Raw genomic sequence first — 21,791 nt, 5'->3', positions numbered from 1 at the left:
AAAAAAACTAAACGTGTTAGTACAGTAATAACGACTACAACTAAAAACAATAACAACATCTACAATCAAAAATTAATTCAAATAAAATAATCTAAAATAAGCATGCAAAATAAAAATTAATTCAAATAAAATAATTATAAAAAACATGCAAAATAAAATACTAATTCTAATAAAAAAACATGCAAAATAAGGAAGTATTTTAACTACGGGATCTTCTTTGTCTTTTCCACCGTTGATCTGAAACAGATAGGTTGGCAATAAATTAATAACGAGTCATTTTTAATTAATTTCAATGTATTCTTACCTTGATTAGCTGCAGAATGTTACGTTCCAAAGTTTAATAATGTGAAAAGCAGATCAAAGCCACCAGGAATGAGGACATTTGCTATTTCAGGACGAATGAAAATTCCAGGGGTTGTTACTCATCCATCAGGAATTAGATGCATAATGTTGAAGGAATTGATGTTAAAAGCAGTCCAAGACCAGAATGAATGGTGCAATTGTTGGCACATCAGTAGCACCTAATTAACCTGAACGCCCTTATATCGTTCGTTTAACCAACCTGTAGAAATGGACAAGAAAAGCAAATTAAAAAGATTATTTAATAAGCAAAGTATAAAAGAAAATAAAAAACTGCCGAAAGGTATACATAGTGTTTATTATGGTTCCTAATATAATATTTAAAATTAATGTTTCATCCCTTCATGCTACCTTCCACACTCAGAGAAAGGCATTAAGTTCTATTTCAACTGTTCTGTTTTATGGGATAATTTACTCCAAATACTTCACAAATTATATCTTTAATGTTGTCACTTACCAATTCATTGCCATAAAAATACTTGCTGCAACACATTTCTTTTGATTCCAACAGGTAAAAGCACTTTTATGCATCCTTCAGGTACCGCTATATCCTGAAGTGAAAGAGAACTGATATGATCCAACACTTCGTGACACGTGGCATTCTCCTGTAAAATAAAATGGTATGAAACAGTACACATAATGTAATTAATTTAACCCCCTAATAAAAATAATAAATCCTTAAAATAATTATTTTCAAAATTAACACAAAAACTTTTTTCTGATTCTCGAATCTTGTCTTAATGAGCAAATACTACATTAATTAAAAGAATCTCTTTGTTTGTGATATTTGGAAACTACAAGGCTGTTAATCATGTATTGAACTAAAGAAATTTACGTTTTTAAACGATTCAAAAAAAGGACGTTCTCAATTCGCTTGTATTTTTTTGTGTGTATGTTACGCGACTTCTTCGTCAATCGTAAACCGATTCCAGTTATTATTTTTTTATTGTATATATTATATTTTGAGAGTTGTGCCATTCAAATTTGAAAATGACATTCCATCTGTAAGGGTCGAAAATTGAGGAATGATAAAAAACTACTTGAACATATTTTGCAACTTCGTTATTTCCGTCTGAGCTTTCTCATTGTATCGGCTACATCTCGGGTGTGATACTTTTGAATTTTTGTTGGTTTTTTATTAGTTTGTGTTCAATGTAATAATATAAAAAAGCAATAAAAAAAATAATTTAAAGTGAATTTGCTAGTTCATGAAATTAATTTGTGTCTTTATACTGTACAATTGTGACATATCTAGGTTGTTAATTTTAAGCAGAATTCTAAAAGCAGTTAATGCCGGTTGGACCATAATAAATAAATAAATAAATAAAAGTTTGACTTTAATCAAAGTTTAACCATACTTAATTAATATTATCACATAATTACCTTTATGGTGGTGCCACTCAAGATGTTACCAATTCATTGTTATAAATCCTTCCTTTAGCAGCAGATTCGACGTTGTCTGCTTCCAGTGGAAAAAAGGCAGTTTCTTCGTTCCTCCAGGCAAAGCGTACAGCACGTTGTGAAGTACAAGAAGATTTTCACGCAGGAAATACCTCACGACATATGCTATCCAGATTTGTGTAACGTTACTGTAAAATGATTTGTTATATTAATCAATAAGTATTCAAAAATGATTAAGCTATGATTACCACCCCTATTAGAAATCCATTAAGAACATTAATATCCAACACCCCATATAGTTTTTTATTGGAAAAACAACAACTGGTCAAACATAGAACTTAAATAATAATTAACTATGCTTTAAATTAACTTCTGATGATTTGATTAATAAATTCCTTATAATACCTATAAACATAAACAGTTTAATAATTGTTAATGAATTATCTCTAAAAGACATCACCAATTGATAGTGGTTAAATAAGTAATCGTCTTAAAATGACTAAGAAAAGTTTTGAAATGAAATTAGCAAAACAGGTTAAAATCCAGCATGTTACAAACTTTACTATTGTAGGAAAAAGTGACAATTTTGCGGAGAAATTTAATCAAACCGCACCAGACACCGCCATTTATAAAACTGTGATACATTTCTAACATTCTGGAGTCACTGGCTAAGAAAACTGCAAGACTTTCTCACTCAAATTAGGAAGCTGGCGTATTAATCGCTCGACGATTCAGCCAGGCCATATATTAAAAACCAGATATTTTTACAAAGATTCCAACCACCATACTTGTTAAAAATGAGGAGGAATAAAAACATAATAGAACGCGCCAGAACAATATGTGAGTCTATGGTATTGCTGTTGTAACAGACCTCTGCTTCCGCTTCCGTAATCACGAAAGTTCCGCATACATTTTCACATCCGCTTCTACATCTGGTTCTTCATTTTTATAAAGGAAGTTTATCGGACCTTAACAAAATCTTATTTCTCATATTTTTGAAATTCAATATATCAGAACAATAAAATAAATCGTAAAAATTTATAACTTTTATCTGTTGGCTGAATTTGGTCGTCTTCATGTTGTGCAGGTACCCGCACAAGCTTTCAGCGGCCACTCTGTATCATTGCGAACGAATTATTTTCAACCTTTTATGTTTATGAAGTATTAGCCTCAATGCAATGCTATAGTCGGCAAAATTTTGTCAATAATAATATTGTCCGGGTGTAAATAACTTATTTGTTATAGTTTAAGGTAACCTTTTTCCTATTATTTCATATATTGGTATTTTCCAAATTTTATTATATTATTAATTTCCTGCATTAATCTAAAAACGTCGAGGACTTTAGCCACTTCACCTAATAATTTCATTTCTACTAATTTGATTAGCGTTTATTTATTTTGTATAGTATTTGCTCGGTGGTGTCAATTTTAAGTTAAAAGTACAATATTGAAGCCAAAAAGAAATTCCATTTAGGATTATTTTGTTCATATTAACGATGCAAGTACTAAATGCAAAATTTGTCACAAAATATTTTCGAAAAGGGCGCACGACCACTGCATTGAAGAGTCACCTGAAAACATTACACTTCCGCTTCCGCATTCGCTTCAGTTTCCGCTTTGGCAAAAATTTACCGTTTACTTATGTTTCCTCTTCTGCTTCGGAAAAGTGCTTTAAGAAGAAATGGGTCGACCGGAAGAGAAATCCGACAATTCTTCAAGAAACCGAGGAAAAAAGAACTTTAATAATGAACAAGTGCTAGAACACACACACACACACATTGCCATTCTACCGTACATCCCCAGACGTATAATGGATTTCTTACACGTTTGGAAAATATTACGTAGGAACTACAAAACGATCCATCAACACAAGAGTAAATGAACGCAAAACAAATCGCCGTCTAAGATACGTATATCAACAGAACATGCTTTAAACAACGTAATCATAAAATCAGATTCGAAGGCACTAAAGATTTGACCACCGAATCATCATACTACTCGAGACGGCCAAGGGAGTAGGGAGTAATGTAGATAGATAAGAACAGACGAATCCCTAAAAATCGCTAAAAACCACCGAACCCAAAAAGCGAACTAATTAGATTACCAGTTTACCAAACACCCCAAACACGTACACGTCCAAATACAAATATGCGCTCCAGAGCACCTCTCGCTAAAGCATGTTAAACAATCGTAAGAACAGATCTATTTGAAAATGCCAACCGTTCATTTTGAGGAAATGTCGAGAAGAAAAATATCACTCGAAAATCAAATAATCATAATTATTTTCGCTATTTAAATTGTTTTGAATTAAGAAACACTTCAATAAATAAAAACATGATGGTTCTTAACAAATTTATTTAAATCTATTATAGCTCGTTCGGAAGAGATGATTTTCCTGTGGAGGTGGTCGATAAACTATATCTCATTGAGAAAGATAGGGAACTAATATAGTCACAAGTATACGTATAACATGATAAATATACAAATAAGTTCTGAAATGAAGGTACAACAAAATATATATATACAAAGAAGAGGCTATATACAAGAGGTAAATACAACACAGATACAACAATAGAGTCAAGAAATTACAAGGGGTGCAGATGGTTAGACATTCTAGGAAGGAAGGTATAAGGGAAATTTGGCAATAAAAATGAAAGAAGAAATAGTCACGTACAATTAATAAATAGATGGTAATAAGCTCAAGATTAATAAACTAATAAAACGATAGCTGGACAACTATAGTAAAATACACAAAAGGTCCAATTCACAACATAAATATTGCTATTTGGCCTACTAAACGAGTGGTAGATGTTAGCTTATGATTTCTAATATTTAATTTTGGAAATGCATGTATCATATTGGTTCAATGTGCACTTCTACAATACTTGACTCAATTTATATCTTTAACTATGTATTTGTAAACAATCTAGGTCTGCCTTTGCCCTGAACTCCTAATAACTCTAACACGCCCTTCATGTCCCAGAAAGTGCCCTATTAACCTATCTGGCCTATTCCTTATCGACTTCCACATCACTCTCTGTTCTCCTACTCTTTCTAGTATCTCCTCCTTTCTAAACTTTTCTCTCCATAGTATTTTTAACGTCCTCCTCTGATATCACATCTCAAACATCAGTAGGGGTTGAGTGGAGAATTGATGTGATTAAAAGGAACAATTTTTTTTTATATTTCTTAATTCTTTCGAGTACTTTGGACTATTTTGTTCGATGAAAGGTCAATTTATGCGTTGAAGGAAAAGTTAATGTAAACATCAGAGAAGGGGTAAGTTCTTGAGTTTTTAAATTAGTAAGACCAAGACTATATCAACAAGACCCACATTAAGCCGAAACTATATCAGCAAGTCCAAGACTAGAAGTATTTGATCAAGTCCATAACCAAGGCTGAATAAGCAAAACCAAGACCAATATCAAGACTGAGTCAGTCTTGATCTTGCTCTTGCTTTACTCATCACTACTGAAAATATTATCTGTCATTTTGAAAACTGTTCTAAACTAACCGAACTCAAAATTTTTTGAAAAAGTGTAGCATCACTCAAAGGCTTTAAGTTGTTTTTATTGAACTTATATTACTTTATTATGTATAGGTATGAATAAATAGATAAAGGTATTTATACGAATTTGACCATATTATCCTTTAAGGATTACAACATCCCTATGTTTCGCTTGTACTATATAGTATACACTTATTACAGGTCACAATTTATTAATTATTTGTTTACAAATTATTGCTTTCATATTTTCGACTAATAGCACATTTATTTACTAATCAATATTTTCAATTATTGACACATTGTCGCTTAATACTTTTCAATTATAAGGTTTATTTTTTGATATTTTTACTGAAGGTAACATCTACTAAACATTATGCATTAAATATTTCTCATCAAGTAATATAAATAATTCACATAACTGAAACTACATAACGTTATTTTATCATCGAATGGTCTCTTTAAATATACAACTGACACTAATTTTAAGAACCTATTTCTACTCAAACTATAAATGTCTACATATTTATATTTAAACGCGATAATACGTGTAGGTATGCATGAAGGTAGAGATACTTATAATATTAATTCCCCCAGGAAAGCTACGTATATAGTCCTGCACGCATTTGTAATTTTTTAGTCAGCTTTGGAATGCAATAGTAAAAACTTACATATGTGAATATTAGAAGCACTGCAATCCTCCTCTAATGGCTGACAAAACAGATGAACGTTCTCTATCACACAACAATATTTAACTTTTATGTAAAATCTGATACGCTATAAAACTACTGTACAAACACCATAAACCGAAAACCAACTTATTACACATCTAACAATAGGAAAACCCAAACAAATCTTTTATTTTATGTTGTGAAGAACATAGCGACCACATCTGACAATTTAATTCAGCTAAGTAAAACCAAAATGACTGATCTACATTCGTGTTGTGAAGAGCCAACATAAAAACTACTGATAAGTTTTTGCTCCGTTGTCAAGGATACGCGAACGAGTTAATATTATAGTAAACAGCAGAATTAAAACATTCCAGAAGCGTAAAGTACTCAAGGAAAATTATACACACGGAAGGAACAAGGACTCTACTTTTAATATTTTCGATTAAAAAGTAATATAAACAGATTAGGAAAATAAAAGAAACAGAAAATTTTGCCGTTATTTCTGATAAAAAAAAATTGTAGTAGGTATATTTACAAACTTGTGAAAACTTTAGACCAGGGGTGGCTAACCCGCGGCCTACGAGATTCGTCATAGTTTTACAAAATACATATACAGTGGATTTCATTTATTGCGATCTTAGTTATAGCGACCATTCTGTTAAATATAAATCCCTTGAATTTAAAGTATATATTGGTACAAAATTCATGTTGCTATAACGACTTCGGATATAACGCCGAGTTCGGATGTAGCGACTGTTTTTAATGAATAATTTGTAACAAATCCCTATTAATCCCATGTAGATATAACGACCGGAGTCTGCCGCTAAAGACACAAAGAGCTTTTTTATCTTTTGTTTACATGCACACACATGGTCAGAAAGTGTGGTGACCTTTACTATTTGGTTATAGATGCTAACCAGGTAGATAGGTAAGCGTGTACGTTTAAATGGTTCAGTTACAAAGTGATATTGTGAGTAGCAACTGTGTTTAGTAAACTTTTGAACCTAAAGTAATCTTTTGCCTGTAACGACTTCCGGATAAAATGAGGAAATTACAGTGCTCTTTTAGTTGTCATTATACCCGGAATCCACCGTGTTTATTTTATAGTGGTGTGGAGTAGTAGAGATGCAAACCAGAGAGTAGCGCAGGGTCGAGTCGCCTTTAACAAAAATAATTCACACTTTTCTGGCTAACTGTTAATTTATAAATTCTAAAAAGATTATTAAAGGTGTATGTCTTGAGCGCAGTACTGTAGGGGAGCGAAACCTGGAAGGTGGACGCGGCGGAAAAGAAAAGCGTTCGAAATGTGGTGTTATAAGCGATTGATGAGGATACCGTGGAGAGAGAAGGTTAGAAATTAGGAGCTATTAGAAAGAGTAGGAGAACAGATGACGCTATGGAAGTCATTAGAAATACGCGAAATACGTAGACACCTCCTCAGGCATGAAGGGCCATTATATTGCGGAAGTAGATAAGCCATGATGATATTATTTAACGTCAATTCAAACAATGACCCGAACAAATCAGTGCAGCTAAAGCTCCTGAATCGAATTCCACAGACTCATGAGGATTATGTGATATGATAGCCCTCTAAAAGGTGCCGGTTTTCAGCTGGAGGGCTTGGTTTCAAAAATATGGAAGTTAAAAGACTCCATATAGAGAGTCAGTAAAGGTGTCAGTTGAGTTCCGACGTCTGGTTAGAACGTTATAGAATGTCATACTGCATCTACAGGGTTTGAGAATGATAACTAATTTTTTCTGAGCGATACAAGGCGAATCGAGTTTGTTGAATTTAAAAAAAAGAGTGTTCAAGTGATATTCTTGCTCCAGTTCATTTTAGGCTCAAATGTAGCTCGGAATATCAATTGACATTTGACAATATGAGCGAAAACAAAACAAATGGAAGCCTTCTTCTTATTAGCAACCAAAAATAGCCTTTCTTAATCGTATTGTGACTTGTGACGAACAGTCGGATCTATAAGATAATATTAAACAATATGATCAACGATTAAATCGTTATTTAAACCCGAAACACTTTAAAAACCTGAACTGTTCCATAAATGGTCATAATAATTTGTATGGTTATCGCAGTTGTTCCACAAATTTGAATGAAACTGTAATTATTGACATTTCTTTTTATGAAAATGACCAAATGTATATAAAATTTACTATTTAAAATCACTGCCAATAATGGTAACAGCTCGTATAAAAAAATATGAGGTCTTTAGCTTCATGAGTAAGTTATTGACTTTTTTCCTTAAAACCTCAAGATGTAAAAGTACATTCTTCATTGGTAACATGTAAATATTTTTTTTTGTTTGTAGATAGACGAATATAGGAATAAAGATAGACGGAATCAAAGGTTTGATTTCACGATATAATCATTTTTCATTTTAAATGCGGCATTTAATTAAACCACCGTCAGCGGTCATTTTAATTTAACTGCAAAATTAACTTTTATTATGCATTGAATAAAAGCGAGGCTTCTCGGTTGAATATTGATTAAGCTGTCGATTAAGGGTCTGCTCTATGGCGAGATTAATCTGCAGTTCATTAACGTCAGAAATTCCAACAATTAACAGCTTGTTCTTGGAAATAACGCCGTGTTTGCCTTGGCATCCGGCTGAAGTGATCCGATTACATTAAATCCTAATGTGCATACGTCTATGTATCTATGCGTGGGTTGATAACGTTCCTGTAAATCCTATAATAGCTGTTCAAATTTAGAATTTTGGAGGTTTTGATGCTCAAATATTCTCCTCCACGTATTTGTATGAAAATCCAAATTGACATAGTTGATAAAAATTAATAGGGGGGCAAATAGTAGACTTAAATAATGGATAGTTGGTGCCCAACAAATATGCGAATTGAGGTCGTAAGAACTTTATTAAATACAATTTAAGGTACACCAATGTTATCCTCATCAAAATAATTCCACTGTTATATATTGTTTGACATCCTGATGGACCAAGCTCGTCAATGTTGCTCGACATAATAAAAAGAAATTACAGGGGGCACAATCTGGTTAGTAGAGAGGGTGATTTAGAGGGATAACCTAACTACAGACAATGATTGCTGTATGTGCAAGCGCATTGTATTGGTTTTATATTCGATGCACACAATCTTTCAGAAACCTAGATGTTCTACGATATATCCATATGAAAATCCAGATGGATGCAGTTGATAAAAGTTAATATTAATAGAGGACTCTATTTAACAAAATTTAGAGTACTAATCCTCTTCAAAATACTTCCCATTTGTAATAGGTAACACATTTGTCCCATCTCCATTTCCATTGTTCAAAACTTTCCTGGAAGTCTTTAAAGATGAGGCTCTTCAGTTATTCCATTTTCCAATATGGAACAATACTAACACTTCCACTAAGTGTTTTTGAAAGAAAATTATTTGTGTCCGCATTCACATCCTCATCCTCATCTTCATCCACATCCACAAAATCTAGACTTTCGATGATCCGCACCTTCATCCGCATTCACAAGCTTAATCATATTAAAGTTCCACAACTATCGGGTTGTTCGGAAAGTCATTTCTTTTTTTCCGACAGAGGATTTAATTATATTCTTTTGCACCGAACTTCACATTTAAGCCGTATAATCTTTATATGCTTTGAGAGCTAATATAGCAAGGCTTGTGTGTGAAAAATTGCAATTAATTCTACGCAGTAGTTTTTGGTTGGTGCCCCTTTAAATATGGAGAGCGATAAGCAGCATTTTCGACATATCTTACTGTTTTACTACAGAAAGGGTAAAAATGCTGTTCAAGCCAGAAAGAAATTGACTGATGTGTATGGAGAAGGTGTGTTGACAGTACGCCAGTGCCAGAACTGGTTCGCTAAATTTCGATCCGGCAATTTTGATGTCGAAGATGCACCACGTTCGGGAAGGCCGGTTGAAGCTGATAAAGACGCGATAAAGGCATTAATTGATGTGAACCGGCGAATAAGAACACGTGAGATCGGATTGAGGTTAAATTTATCAAATTCAACAGTTTATGACCACTTGAAATGAAGCTCGATGTATGGGTTCCCCATGTTCTCACAGAGAGAAATCTGTGTCCCCGCATTGACGTCTGCGATTCGCTTCTCAAACGTCACGAAAATGATACGTTTTTGAAGCGCATCATCACTGGGGACGAAAAATGGGTTGTATACAACAACGTCAAACGCAAGAGGTCATGGAGCAAAAAAGATGAACCGGCTCAAACCATTTCCAAAGCCGATATTCACCAAAAAAAGGTGATGCTGTCTGTTTGGTGGGATTTTAAAGGAATCGTTTTTTTTGAGCTTTTACCGGATAACACAACGATTAATTCGGAAGTCTACTGTCATCAGCTGGACAAACTGAATGATGCACTTCAACAGAAAAGGTCAGAACTAATCAACAGGAAAGGTGTAGTGTTTCACCAAGACAACGCGAGACCTCACACAAGTTTGGTCACTCGCCAAAAGCTTTTACAGCTTGAATGGGATACAATGCTACACCCACCATATTCTCCAGACCTGGCACCATCGGATTATTATTTGTTCCGGTCACTCCAAAATTTTTTAGACGGTAAAACCTTCACCTCAAATGAGGAGGTCAAAAACCTCCTCGATCAGTTTTTTGCCAGCAAAGACCAAAAATTTTATGAGCGTGGAATTATGCTACTACCAGAAAGATGGCAAAAGGTGTTGGACCAGAACGGTCAATATATAATTTAATAAAGTATTTGTTTATTATACGAAAACTGTCTTTCATTTCCACAAAAAAAAAAACGAAATGACTTTCCGAACAACCCTATATATCCGCCAAAAGTACAGCTGAATTTGCAGGCACATTATGGTGGTTCATTGTCATCGCACAAATTTGGTCTGATACGACGGACATGATCCCTCAAAAGATTAAGAATCTTCTTTTCTTCTTTTTGTCCTTTAGGGAAAAATTTATGATGGACAACTCCAACTCTACAACACTAGTGATGACTGTAACCTAAAGTTGAAACAAAATTCATCCAGTATATGCGATATTTAGTTTTAGGACGGATTTTACACACTCAACTTAAGATCTTCTGTGTATACAGTTGATCTTCCCATCGAGTCAGTCCATAGGAAAGCAAAACAGACAACATGAATCAAGATTTCACACAAGTGGTTGAAGGTTGCTTTGACAGAAATGCTTTTTCATATAAAATTAGTGATATAGATACCTATTTCAACATTTTACAAAATTCTACCTCTTTAGGAAGCTGAAAGGGGTTTGCAAAGATTGTATGTTTGTTTTTAGTTTGATTTACTTGAAACTGGTTAAAAAATTCAATCTCTGTTCGGTGGGAGGAGTAGTGAAGAGGATTTGCAATGTTTAAATGGAACATATATTATTTGTGGTAAGATTTACTTGAAACTTGGTTTTAATGGTCCCTCATTTAATTTCTGAAAGACCTACCTCGATATTTTAAAAAATTCAGTCTTCAAAGGGAGCAGGGGGAAAGGGGTTGCAATTTTTTTTTGGGAAAAACTTTATTTGTGGTTGAATTTACTTGAAACATTGTACATATTACTCAAATGAAGAGATTGCAACGTTTCCATGGGGTATATTTTATTTGTACTCGGATTTACTCGAAACCAAATCAACCCTTAAGGATGAAATGCTGTTGCTACGTTTGCATTTGAAATGTAGGATGGTGACATTACATGCAATTAAAAGGTTGTAAGGGTGAATTGGGGGTTAAAAGGTTTTATGGAGAAACAATATTAATTTCTGCGAGCGAAGCCGCGGCGAAAAGCTAGTTAATAATAGAAATGTAAATTGCTTAATAAGAAAATTATCTATTGATGATTTACCAACCATTCTGGAGCAACCAATGTTGTATGATGTTATTCATCATTTCGTTTGTCTTTAATATCAGTCGCTAGAACGATGTAATTTTTCATTGTTAGTGTGGGCAGTAGGTCTACATGCATGTTATGCCACTGATGCATAACGTGTCAGTGAACAAAGCACTACAACACTGGCGTTATGAAATATGGTTGGCATAGCTAGAATGGCAAACAACCGCTTTTCGACTGGCATGTGACAACTTCCCGTCAAAATGTTTCGTACGCCATAGTCAGACAAATAAATAACTGCTTCTTGCTTCAACAGAAAAATATTGTCATTCACCTATTTTCTTTTTTTTATCGCACTGTGCATTCTTTCGTGATAACTCATTCATAAAACTAAACTGTTACACAGGACCGTCTCAACCGTTAAGGCCGCTCCTGGTAAACTGTTAAAAAGTAGTGTAATGTTCGTGGGTTTAACAAATTAACTTTTAAGAAGAAAACTATTTATTTACACTACTGTTACTATTCACTGTTCTATTTATTTCACTTCTATCGCTGTCAATTTATCTCTTGATTCACCTCTGCAACGGACAATTTATCTCTTGATTCACCTCTGCAACGGTCAATTTATTTCTACTCTACTTCGGCGATCGTCTCTTCCTTTTTATACTCCCTTGCCTCCTTTCGGGAACGTTCTTCAGCCTTCCAGAGAAGTTTCGTTCTTGGAACGGTTTAATTACTTTCCCGGAACGCAGGTACGACACACACGTCTACAGATACGGCGCACTTGAAGAAAAGCGCCCGCGGCTAGTCGGCGAATCGATAATCCGCTCATACACACGTATGCCCGATTGCACACAATCACGCTCGCGGTCGCTACAGTAGCCTCCCTTAAAAATATTGGCTGTCGTGTATGTATAGATATAAAAAAGTTTATTTTGAAATTTTTATTTATGCAAATGTATTAATATCTACAAAAAAAACCTGTTGTACAATTCAAAATTAAACAATATAAATATCAATGAAAAAACCAAATAAACTTTCTAGCTTTAATTTCTGCAAAAATAGATATTAAATTATAAATAAATGCCAATCCGCTGAGTCTATTTTGATCCATACTTGATCTTAAATAATTTTCTATTATTTTTAATTTGGAGAAGCTTCTTTCTGCAGAAGCTACAGAAACGGATAGAGTCAGTAATATACTTAAAGCTATGGGGAAATTCGGGAAGCTAATCTCGACTCAATTCTAGTCGATAATTTTTAAAGAGAATTATGAATACTACACATATATTATACATATAACATCTGATTGAAGCAAAAAGTAATTCTGTGATTACTGGAATTAAAGAAGAATTAATTAAACTAACATTAAAATTATAAATGTTAGAATTTAACATTTTATTCCAGAAAGACTTTGGTATATACGTATGCTTAATATATGTTGATTTTCTTAAAGTGGCGATTTATGATCAGTTATTAATCATTGATTATATTATTTATTAATATTTTTTGCGAATAGCTTTAACGTTATAAATGTTACAGTTCGGTTTTATTTAGGTATGCAAATTAAATGTTAATTTTACTAAAATCAATATTTTATTTATACATCTCGCCGAAAATGTATTCTACATTAATCGTATTTCGAAGTCTCGAAATCCCGGGACGCCCCGGGACTTCGAGGCTGGACCCAAGACTTTGAAATGTCGGGGCTTCCTAATTTCTAAATTAAAATATCTCAATTAACGTAATTCAAAAAGACGTTGTAAAGTAAAAGGTAGAATGTAGGTGTTTTCCACAAAATCCGTGTTTTAAGAAAATTTGTCAATTAATTTTAACGATGTAGTAAATGACTTGCATCAGCTTCTGTTTCAAATATATGTTTAATACAAAGATTTATGCTTCAATCTCTGGGAAACCATTAAATCCATTTTAAATCCTACTAAATACTAAATTGGATTGTAGCTTAATTTCATGTGTTTATGTATATTTAATTTTTCTTGGTCATATCATAAAAGCTTTAATGCTAGAATTAAATAAAAATTCATATCTAACGCAGTTTTCGTGAGGTGGTTTCAGATGCTTCATATTGGGGTCAAAATAAGTAATGCTCTGCAAGTCTGCTGTTTTCCACACTGGCACCTGCTTGCTAGGGCAAATTAAATTTAATTTCAAACGCAAACCTATTGCGATCTGTTTAACTTTCCATTTCTGTCGTTTCAAACTTTTGCAAAAGCTATTTTCGCTTCAGTATCTAAAGGAGACTGACAGATATTGAAATTATCTACTAGAATTAGACATGGACGTATTGTAATGAATTATATAAATAATAAACTGTTCCAGCAAACTATTTAATTAAACACTCAACAACTGTTTCGACTGAAGAATCATCAACAAGAGCACCAACAATAGTAAATATTGTATGTAGTTGTATTACCTATCGAAAATTAGTTTAGTTTATTATATTTACCGTTAAGCTATTTCATTATAGCTACTCAATTTTCTGGAACAATGCAAGAGATTGAATAGCAAACCTTTGATACGTTTTCAGAAATTAACGAAAATAAGCGATATTAAGAAGTGCAATAGTCCCAATATGACTTCTCAGATAGTATCTTACGTAAAGAAGCTATGACATCTTCAAAATATGTCACACCCATATACAAATTATCAACAGTAATATTTTAATATTCTTCTAAGGACCAAGACGAATTTTCCTCATCACTAAAAAGTAATAAACTTTAAACTTGACACATTCACGTTTACTGTCAATATACCGAAATATTTTTATTTTAGTGACTGATTTTAGATACCTAAGAAGTCAGATAAGTCAGGATGGAAGGAGTAGTAGGGATATAAAGCAGAGGATAGCGCAGGGTCGTGTCGCCTTTAATAAAAAGAAGTCACTTCTATGCTCGCGAACGGTTAATTTATAAATTCGAAGAAGGTTGTTAAAGGTGTATGTTTGGAGCACGGCATTGTACGGGTGCGAAACATGGACAGTGGGCGCGGCGGAAAAGAAAAGGTTAGAAGCGTACGAAATGTGGTGTTATAGGCGGATGATGAGGATATCGTGGGTAGAAACGGTTAGAAATGAAGAGGTATTGGAAAGAATAGGAGAACACAGGACTCTATTGAAGTCAATAAAAAATAGGCGAGATAGGTTGGTAGGACACCTTCTTAGGCATGAAGGTCTAGTCAGAGACATATTAGAGGCAGAAACACGAGTTAGGAGGGGTAGAGGTAGACCTGGAGTAGATCACTGCTCGCAAAGAGTTAAGGGTGTGGGATGTTCTGGTTTTAGGAAAATGCGATGTTTAGCTCAGGTTAGGAAAGAGTGAGGTATGATGATGATGAATGTTGTATTTGGATGGTTTTATCGTTAAATCAACAGAGTACGTTTTCGCAAACAGTTTTATAGCTCTGGATTACAAACGGTCCATTAGAGCGTGCTCTTTGATTTTAGAGTTTTAAAATTAAGTATAAGTATATATAATTTGAGAACTTACACTTCACTGAAATAATGAATGAGAAATTGTTTAGGTACGGCTTGACACCAACGGTTACCATTTTCAATCTTGACCGTAAGCGTGTTATTCACTTCAAATTTTTTACGGAGTCACACGTAGTAGGAACAGTTACAACTGCATAGTGAACTGAAAACGTGTCAGAAATTTCGTCCGAGAGAGAGATTATAACTCGAAAGAAGTTGAAACTTAGGAAGATGACACGATCCCCTGAGATATACGAGCTCCACAGCTCCGATTTCGCAGAACGAAATTTATTATTCTTATAAAGAGCAATGAGAAGAATATTATCTTGCTTTTAACGCAATGCCCGAAGTTCTGGGCGCAAAAAAGGTGCAGAAACGCGAGCTCGAATTCACTTCGAAGTTGTTGAAGTTACTTCGGTACACTGTTCGGATATCTTAACTGTAAAGTGGGGGTTACGAAGCAAGCTTGCTTCCATAAATAATGAGTGGAATCTTATAAGGATTCGCCATTACTAAAGGTAACTTTTCAGCACTTATTGATTTAAGTGGCTAGACAAAAACGGTAGTTAATCTATTTTTAATTTTAACTTTTATCAGCGGTAAACGTAATGGATTACTTTCAATCGCATTTTAAAAAACTGAAATTAACTTTTGCCACTTGAGCTTTGTAGTCCAAATGAATTATTTGCACTTTAAGGTGATTGGTTTTAATATTAACATTACCAACTTTGCACATAAAAATGGTGGGTTTTAACTTTAGCATTGTCAACTTCAAAAGGGACTGTTTGCAGGCTCCTAGTGAACCGAGCGGCATGACCTACAGGTTTAGACCATTGTTTAGCATTCGGGAGGACGCCGGTTCGATTCCGGATCCGTCTGTCGTAGTCCAAGTTTTTCTGTGGTTTCCGTTGGATCACGTAGGTAAATGCTGGGGTAGTAATATTCCACAGATAATCTTTCGTTCCCTTTTGTCTTCATTTTGTCTGTCCGATCTTTCTCACCCGAACCACCACCCTCCCCTTTTCCACGATTCCTGAAAAGCAGCTGAAAATGGCCTTCCACCCTACCCCCCGCCGTAGTCCGGAGAGACTGTCCTCCCACTAACATAGTGACCAGTGGGAATAAAATATCCAAAAGTTTTTTTTCTCCTAGTAAACTATTGTGCTTGGGGTCAATTTTCCATTAAATGTTTTACACATAAGTACACACAAAACCCCCACGTACAAGTTACACTGTTCATATCTGCAGGGATGTAAATGTGCAAAAATATATATCATCATCATCATCATAAGGTCATCAGTCCTAAGACTAGTTGGGATATGCACCTGCACTCTCACCTATACTGAGCTAATCTTCGCATTTCCCTCACACTATAACATTCCACATCCTTAACTGTAATTTAATCTAAGTTTACCTCTACTCCTCTTAACTCCTGTTTCTGCTTCTAATATGTCTCTGACTAGCCCTTCGTGTTCTTTTTCTAATACCTCCCCATTTCCATCATTCTCTATCCACGGTATCGTCATCATTTGCCTGTAGCACCACATTTCGCATCCGTACAGCGCTGCGCTCCAGACATACATTTTTAACAATCTTTTTCGAATTTCTAAATTAACGGTTCGCGAGCATAGAGCAAGTGCCTCCTTTTTATTAAAGGCGACTCCTATCCTGACGTAACGTCATTTTTTTTTTAAATATACGTGCGTAAATAAAAAAATAAAGCAAGTGCCTAATGTTACTATTTAATGCGGACTATTGGCCTACGCCAATTCGTCTGTGTTTAAGTTTTGTACATAAATTTACCATATTTGTATTTTTCGCTTTTTCTTATTATTTAGGGCCATGATTAGGGCTCAAGTCTTTCTTCCCTCATGGTGAATTTGGCCGAAATTTTAGCTGTTTTAAGTAAACAAAATTTTCTTTAGTTCGAAGCCACCGAATAACTCGATGGTAATATTAGCTGAAAGCAAAAAGCTTCCTCAATAGCTATTTTATATTTAGTAGCTACGTAATATCTTGAGTAGATGAAGAGCAATATAACTTCTGGTATGAATGAATCAGGCCTGTATACAAGAGAATCAGTATTTTAACTTGTAAGATTATTTTTGTCTAAAGATATTGAATTCAACCCTTCTATAACCATTTTGAGTTGATCTTGTAAAAAGTTGGTAATCGTATCTAAAGCATTTAAAAATTATTTTTTATAACATGTATTATGGTTCTTCCTAGGCTTCCTCTTTGCAGAGATCATCTCTATCAGATTCCGATTCATTCGATTGCGTAATGAAGAAAACGCTTTACACTCATTATTGATTTGTCGTTTAGTTCACGTTATTAGATTTAATAGTAATTATAAAATCACAACCGATGATTTTGATGTTGTGAGGCTTCTTCAAGGTAGGCTTGGAAATTAACTAGGAAACCTACCCTGAAGAGGCATTATGACTTGAGGGAAATACGTAGGTTGTAGTTCATAGTCACAATAAACTTTACACCAAGCATTGACCAGACTTTTGTATTGTCAAAGTTATAATAGTAAATAATTATAAAAATCAATTCACACTGTTTTACAAATATATATTTTTCGTTTGAGACCCAAACCGGGACAGCATCAGTTCACCTACAGGCTTTTACCAGTTTATGTATAATTATGAAAGCATTAATTTCGCCTAACCGTAAACGTTTTATTGCATTATATTTATGATTACTGAAGATTTCGAAATGAAAAATACGATTAATATTTACAACATGTAATTAGTCCAAGTACTTCTGTGACAATAAGAAATAAATTTTGGTAGGTACCATAGTTATGTTATACTAATAAGTGGTGTAATTTTCTTGTAAAATTTTCGAAATGGGTACAAGATCGTGGCTAAATTCATTAAAACAAAACCGCGGAGGTTGATAAATCAAAAATTTCCGGAGTAGTCCGTCCTGCAGCGGTTAAAACCATTGTTATAATGCGGTCTCGTTTATCAGTGTAAAGTGCTTAATGCGCCACTAATTTCCGAATAATTCATTTTATTTAAAGAGCAATAAGCAGCTGGATAGGGGATATTACGCCGATTACGTTCGAACTTTCCACCGTTCGAATTCCCCACAGGCGAAGCTTTAGTGAAATCCGGTGCACCGCCAAGTGGCTTAGTTTCACAGATCTATCAAGAAATAAATTGCAAATAGATTTTCCAACACCATTAAAAGTTGATTATTTCTGCGGTTCCTACTGATAACATTTTTCTTCTTTTGAATGAAATTAAATTGAAATTTAATCCGCCGATGGGTATGTTCCGACAAGATTAATGAACGGATCGAATACGTTTTAAGAACATTCATTACAAATTTATAGAGCAACGTCTCTCTTTTAGAACGATGTTCTCTTTACCTACAATAAATTGGTAGGTACTATTCTTGAAATTCAAATCTGATTAAACATCGAACTGTAATTCTATTAGTTGAAATCTATATATACATATAAAAGAAGGTCCTTTTAGTTACACTATTTATAAATCAAGAACGGCTGAACCGATTTGGCTGAAAATTGGTGGGGAGGTACCTTAGAACCAGGAGACGGACATAGGATAGCGCAACTGACATTGAATGACAAAACGCAACTGACAACAAAACCAAAAGTTTATCAGTCAAAACATCAGTCTAGCCGTTCATTTGTTAAAAATGGTATAACAAAACGCAACTGACAGCTAAACGTAATGTAGTCTACGGTTAAGTATGGTGTTTTATTTATAGTCAGATTTACCTGAAACTTGGCTTTAATGCTTTTCATATAAAAAAAAAAAAAACATACCTAGTTCAACATTTTACAAAATTCTACCTCTTTAGGTAGTTGAAAGGGGTTTGCAAAGATTGCATGTTTGTTTTTGGTCCGATTTACTTCAAACTAGTTAAAAACTTCAACATCTGTTGGGTGGGATGAGTGGTGAAGAGGAGTTGCAATGTTTAAATGGAACATATATTATTTGTGGTCAGATTTACTTGAAACTTGGTTTTAATGGTCTCTCATTTAATTTCTGAAAGGTGTTGCAATTTTTGTTTGAGGCATACTTTATTTGTGGTTGAATTTACTTAAAACTTCGTACATGTGCTATTTGATATTAATATTCAAATGAAAGGAGGTTGCAACATTTACGTGGGGTATATTTTATTTGTACTCGGATTTGCTCGAAGGTTGCTCATTGTTGAAATTAAGCAAACACGTGTTTTGGCAATTTTTAAAAATCAACCTTTAAGGATGAAATGTTGTTGCTACGTTTTTCTTTTGAAATCTAAGACGACGACATTACATAAAATTAAAACGTTGTAAGGGTGAATTGGGAGTTAAAAGGTTTTATGGAGATACAATATTAATTTCTGCGAGCGAAGCCGCGGGGAAAGGCTAGTTATTTATAAACTAAGTTTAGGTAGTATTTAACTCGAAATGTTTGCCCTTGGACTAGACGAGAATACATAATTGTAAATAATCAAGTGAATTAACACATTTATTATGGTCACCTTTAAAGCTTGATTCTCACTATGTGTAAGTCGACGGTCAGCAGCCGCCCGTCAGACGTCCGTCAAAGTATTATTCAAATCCAAGTCTCTGTTAGCCCACGGCTAGGCGGTGTCTACCGGTGACCAATATTGGAGGAGAGAATACTGTGACGTGACGATGCCTGCCGGTGACGGTCGATGACGGTTGTTGCTGGATAATGAGAAAACATTCAATCCGTTTGTTTCAGTTTAATTTTAATGTTAAAGATAAATTTACTTATCATTATTCAACCTATGTTATTTTATTATATTGGAAATTTCCATAATTGCAAATGCATACAAGATAGTCAAACATATCTTGAATGTTCTTTTGCAAACAATAATAGGCCGATTTGGTCCCAATAGTCAGCATCTGGAAAGGTCTTCAACGGCAACCACATTTTTTAATTGTATTATTGATGCTCTTCAGTTGTATGCAGGTTACAAGAATTTCATAGCTCGAGAAAAAAAAAACTTTTGGGTGTTTCATTCCCACCAGCCACTAATGCTGGTGGGCGGGTAGTCCCTCCGGAAGGAAGGCCCTCTTCAGCCTGCTTTCAGGAATCGTGGGAATGGGTGGGTAGTGGTTCGGGTGAGAAAGATGAGACGAACGAAATGAAGACAGAAGAGAATGAAAGATTATCTGTGGAATATTAATGCCTCAGCATTTGCCTAAGTGATCCAAGGAAACCACAGAAAAACTTGGACCAAGGCAGACAGACCCGGAATCGAACCGGCGTCCTCCCGAATGCTAAGCAGTAGTCTAAACTTCTAGGCCATGTCGCTCGGTATAGGTCGAGACAGAGTCATACTTTATTGGGTTTTTCCCCTTATTGACTTCTGGCTCGTATTCTTCTGTTGCATACCAGATATTGGTGGTTGCACCAGATCAATTTTTGATTTTGTCACGTAATTTAGAGTAAGTTAAGTACCTTTCGTCTTTCTTCTTGTTAACTTGCATTTTTAATTCATATTTTCTTCGTTGTTAGTGTAGTTGTAATCCGTTATTTCATAATTAATAATTCATTCGTAAATAAGTCCGTATACAGTGTTTTATACCGAGTTTCATTCGCTCCGTTAAACCAACATTTTGAGAAAATACTGCTCGTTATTTCACGGCAAACACCGTTAGTACCCAGCAAAAAGGTGCTTTTATTAAGCAAAAAAGACGAAAAATTAATTATTTTAGTACAAACTTTTGAGTGTTTATACATTTTAAATTAAAAAGTTTATAGTAACAGTAACATAAATAAAGAAAATATGGAAAAATATTTTTTTTGCCGCTTCTCTTGTTTTCCTATTCTTTTTCATTCTTATTTTCTTCTTATTGTTATTACATCTATATAGGTACACAAAAGAAACAAAAATAATTTTATTTAGAAGCCTTTCTTCTTTTAGCATTTATTAAATACAATACAATAATTTGTCTTCTAGGTCTACAATACTTTTTCGAAAACCAACTTAAATTATTGTCTCTCTCTTTTCAACATAAGTACCATTTCTTGTATCGTATTTACAAGTATTAATTAAATTAAATAGTCATATTATTTACCGTAGTAAACCTACTCCACCACGTAAAATTCGCTTATGTTCGAATATTCAGAATGGTTCTATTTTAATTTGTTTTTTCCCTTGCAATAGCTTCCATAGTAAAATGTACCGTAGTTTGGTCGTTTGGCGTGATACACTAAGCAGCACTTTTCCATGTTGAACAATTATTTCCCCATTTTCCGTTCCTTTATTGCTTATTTTGTGGTTTTTGTAACGAACCACTTGGCAGTATCTCGTGACACTGTTTGCTTTTTCTTTTTAATTAATTTAGGTTTTTGCTGTCTCTGCAAGGCAAACGAACCGTCTCCGACGCCAAAGTCCGCCCAGACGATTCGAAACCAAAATGAAATCTCTGATAATAAATTAATTGAGTAAACGAGGCGAGTGAGATGGCAAAAACAATCACCGCCCCCAACGTTCACTATCGACTTTAAAAAGATAGAACTGTATACAATGTCGCACAAC

General features: G+C 34.2%; 1 long non-coding RNA gene across 1 annotated transcript; it reads right to left on the bottom strand.

Annotated features, from left to right (window-relative positions):
• Positions 1-159: 159 nt before the first annotated feature.
• On the bottom strand, positions 160-1,943 carry LOC108733431. Its single transcript, XR_001937223.2, has 4 exons — positions 1,744-1,943; positions 818-965; positions 305-562; positions 160-237 (listed from the first exon to the last, which is right to left on the bottom strand). It is a non-coding gene; the product is annotated as an uncharacterized LOC108733431 (long non-coding RNA).
• Between the last annotated feature and the right edge of the window lie 19,848 nt (positions 1,944-21,791).

This window comes from Agrilus planipennis, unplaced genomic scaffold (genome assembly GCF_000699045.2).
Source record: "Agrilus planipennis isolate EAB-ADULT unplaced genomic scaffold, Apla_2.0 scaffold2, whole genome shotgun sequence".
Taxonomy (NCBI): domain Eukaryota; kingdom Metazoa; phylum Arthropoda; class Insecta; order Coleoptera; family Buprestidae; genus Agrilus; species Agrilus planipennis.
The sequence above is the reverse complement of the archived record's forward strand: the minus strand, read 5'-3'. Positions and strand labels throughout refer to the sequence as shown.